The 4,238-nt window shown below is 38.4% G+C and overlaps 1 non-coding gene across 1 annotated transcript; it reads left to right on the top strand.

The window, feature by feature from the left end:
* Nucleotides 1-257: 257 nt before the first annotated feature.
* LOC130964931 (small nucleolar RNA R71) lies at nucleotides 258-365 on the top strand. The gene has a single exon (XR_009080995.1). It is a non-coding gene; the product is annotated as a small nucleolar RNA R71 (small nucleolar RNA).
* The last annotated feature ends 3,873 nt before the right edge of the window (nucleotides 366-4,238 follow it).

Genomic DNA, 4,238 nt, shown 5'->3' with positions numbered 1-4,238 from the left:
GTCAATATCTTGTTCTGAGCCAGAATGGCATTCAGAGCATCAATCTCAAGAACTCCTTTCTTCTGACTTGTCCCATTGTTCACATGATTCCTTTCAGAAGTGTACATGAATTGGTTATTTGCAACCATTTCAATCAGCTCTTGAGCTTCTGTAGGCGTCTTCTTCAGATGAAGAGATCCTCCAGCAGAGCTATCCAGAGACATCTTGGATAGTTCAGAGAGACCATCATAGAAAATACCTATGATGCTCCATTCAGAAAGCATGTCTGAGGGACATTTTCTGATTAATTGTTTGTATCTTTCCCAAGCTTCATAGAGGGATTCACCATCCTTCTGTCTGAAGGTTTGGACTTCCACTCTAAGCTTACTCCATTTTTGAGGTGGAAAGAACTTTGCCAAGAAGGCATTGACTAGCTTTTCCCAAGAGTCCAGGCTATCTTTAGGTTGTGAATCCAACCATATTCTAGCTCTGTCTCTTACAGCAAAAGGGAATAGCAGCAGTCTGTAGACCTCAGGGTCAACCCCATTAGTCTTGACTGTGTCACAGATTTGCAAGAACTCAGCTAAAAACTGATGAGGATCTTCCATTGGAAGTCCATGGAACTTGCAATTCTATTGCATTAGAGAAACTAATTGAGGCTTAAGCTCAAAGTTGTTTGCTCCAATGGCAGGGATATAGATGCTTCTCCCATAGAAGTCGGGAGTAGGTGCAGTAAAGTCACCCAGCACCTTCCTTGCATTGTTGGCATTGTTGTTGTTTTCAGCTGCCATGTGTTCTTCTTCTTTGAAGAATTCGGTCAGGTCCTCTAAAGAGAGTTGTGCTTTGGCTTCTCTTAGCTTTCTCTTCAAGGTCCTTTCAGGTTCAGGGTCAGCTTCAACAAGAATGCCTTTGTCTCTGCTCCTGCTCATATGAAAGAGAAGAGAACAAGAAGATGTGGAATCCTCTATGTCACAGTATAGAGATTCCTTGAGATGTCAGAGGAAAAGAAAAATAGAAGAAAGAAGGTAGAAGAATTCGAACTTGATGAGATAGAGTTCGAATTGTGCATTAAGAAGGAGTAGTACTCCATAAATAGAAGGATGTGAGGAGGAGGGAAGAGAATTTTCGAAAATTAATTAGAAAGATGTCAAAAACATTTTAAAAATTGATTGATAATTTTCGAAAATTGAAAGTGGAAAAGAAATCAAGTGATTTTTTTGAAAAAGATTTTGAAATTAGAAGTTAAAAAGATTTGATTGAAAATTGATTTTGAAAAAGATGTGATTAAAGAGATATGATTGAAAAGATTTGATTTAAAAACAATTTTAAAAGATATGTTTTGAAAACAATGTTTTAAAAGATTTGATTTTGAAAATCAATGACTTGTCTAACAAGAAAAGATATGATTCAAACATTAAACCTTCCTCAACAGAAAAGGCAACATATTTGAGATGTTCAATCAAATCATTAATTGTTAGTAAGTATCTTTGAAAAAGGAAAGAAATTGACTTTGAAAACATTTGATTGAAAAGATATGATTTGAAAAAGATTTGATTTTGAAAAACTTTGAAAACTTGAAAAAAATTTATTTGAAAAACAAAATCTTCCCCCTTTGCCATCTTGGCGTTAAACGCCCAGAATGGTATCCATTCTGGCGTTTAACGCCCAAAATGCACCCTTTTTGGGCGTTAAACGCCCAACCAGGTACCCTGGCTGGCGTTTAAACGCCAGTCTGTCCTTCTTCACTGGGCGTTTTGATCGCCCAGCTTTTTCTGTATAATTCCTCTGTAGCATGTTCTGAATCTTCAATTCTTTGTATTATTGACTTGAAAAGACATAAATTAAAAAAATATTTTTGGATTTTTAATAATCAAAATGCAACAAGAATGAAATAACAATGCATGCAAGACACCAAACTTAGCAGTTTGTATACTACTGACACTATATGAGACACATAAACACTCAAGCCAAAAGAATTCAAAGATCAGAGTAAGAAATCATCAAGAATTACTTGAAGATCCTTAAGATATATGAATGAATGTATGCAATTGACACCAAACTTAAGATGAGACTAGTGTCTCAACAAGGAACATGACATATTTTTGGTTTTTATGATCTTTTTGAATTTTTTTTTTTGTGTTTTTCGAAAATTAAGTGGAAAAAGATATCAAAATTCTTAATGAGAATTCCAGGAATCAGTGCAATGCTAGTCTAAGACTCCGGTCCAGGAATTAGACATGGCTTCACAGCCAGCCAAGCTTTCAAAGAAAGCTTCGGTCCAAAATACTAGACATGGCCAAAGGCCAGCCAAGCCTTAGCAGATCACTGCTCCAAAAGCAAGATTGATAAAAATCAACAAGCTCTCGTGATGATAAGTTGAAACCTCGGTCCAATGAAATTAGACATGGCTTCTCAGCCAGCCAGATTTCAACAAATCATCATGAAACTCTAGAATTCATCTTCAAAAATTTCGAAAAAAAATACCTAATCTAAGCAACAAGATGAACCTTCAGTTGTCCAAACTGAACAATCCCGACATTGTTACCAAAAGCTTGCTCAAAACTTGAACAATCCCCGGCAACGGCGCCAAAAACTTGGTGCGCGAAATTGTGAACAATACTTTTCACAACTCTCATAATCCCCGGTCATGAACTCCAAAAACTTGGTAGTTCAATCCCATGGCATTACACAACTTCGCACAACTAACCAGCAAGTGCACTGGGTCGTCCAAGTAATACCTTACGTGAGTAAGGGTCGATCCCACGGAGATTGTTAGTATTGAAGCAAGCTATGGTCATCTTGTAAATCTTAGTCAGGCAAACTCAGATGTATATGGTGATGAACGAAAATAACATAAAAGATAAAGATAGAGATACTTATATAATTCATTGGTAGGAACTTCAGATAAGCGCATGAAGATGCCTTCCCTTCCGTCTCTCTGCTTTCCTACTGTCTTCATCCAATCCTTCTTCTTCCTTTCCATGGCAAGCTCGTGTAGGGTTTCACCGTTGTCAATGGCTACCTCCCATCCTCTCAGTGAAAGCGATTGCATATGCTCTCTCACAGCATAGCGGAATTCAGCTGTCGGTTCTCGGTCAGGCCGGAATAATATCCATTGATACTTTTGCGTCTGTCACTAATGCCCCGCCTGCTAGGAGTTTGAAGCACGTCACAGTCATTCAGTCATTGAATCCTACTCAGAATACCACAGACAAGGTTAGACCTTTCGGATTCTCTTGAATGCTGCCATCAGTTCTCGCCTATACCACGAAGACTCTGATCTCACGGAATTGAATGGAAGAACAATAGTAATTGCATTAATACTCGAGGTACAGCAGAGCTCCACACCTTAATCTATGGTGTGTAGAAACTCCACCGTTGAAAATACATAAGCATAAGGTCTAGGCATGGCCGAATGGCCAGCCTCCCAATGATCTAAGATAGCATAAAACGAAGATAGCTACCAAAAGTCTTAGATGTCTAGATACAATAGCAAAAGGTCCTACTTATAGAAAACTAGTAGCCTAAGGTTTACAGAAATGAGTAAATGACATAAAAATCCACTTCCGGGCCCACTTGGTGTGTGCTTGGGCTGAGCAATGAAGCAATTTCGTGTAGAGACTCTTCTTGGAGTTAAACGCCAGCTTTTATGCCAGTTTGGGCGTTTAACTCCCATTTGGGTGCCAGTTCCAGCGTTTAACGCTGGGATTTCTTGAGGTGACTTTGAACGCCGGTTTGGGCCATCAAATCTTGGGCAAAGTATGGACTATCATATATTGCTGGAAAGCCCAGGATGTCTACTTTCCAACGCCGTTGAGAGCGCGCCAATTGGGCTTCTGTAGCTCCAGAAAATCCACTTCGAGTGCAGGGAGGTCAGAATCCAACAGCATCCGCAGTCCTTTTCTGTCTCTGAATCAGATTTTTGCTCAGGTCCCTCAATTTCAGCCAGAAAATACCTGAAATCACAGAAAAACACACAAACTCATAGTAAAGTCCAGAAAAGTGAATTTTAACTAAAAACTAATAAAAATATACTAAAAACTCAACTAAAACTACCAAAAACATACTAAAAACAATGCCAAAAAGTGTATAAATTATCCGCTCATCACAACACCAAACTTAAATTGTTGCTTGTCCTCAAGCGACTGAAAATCAAATAAGATAAAAAGAAGAGAATATGCAATGAATTCCAAAAACATCTATGAAGATCAGTATTAATTAGATGAGCGGGGCTTTTTAGCTTTTTGCCTCTGAACAGT

The sequence above is a fragment of the Arachis stenosperma genome, chromosome 2 (genome assembly GCF_014773155.1).
Source record: "Arachis stenosperma cultivar V10309 chromosome 2, arast.V10309.gnm1.PFL2, whole genome shotgun sequence".
NCBI classification, from domain to species: Eukaryota; Viridiplantae; Streptophyta; class Magnoliopsida; order Fabales; family Fabaceae; genus Arachis; species Arachis stenosperma.
The sequence above is the reverse complement of the archived record's forward strand: the minus strand, read 5'-3'. Positions and strand labels throughout refer to the sequence as shown.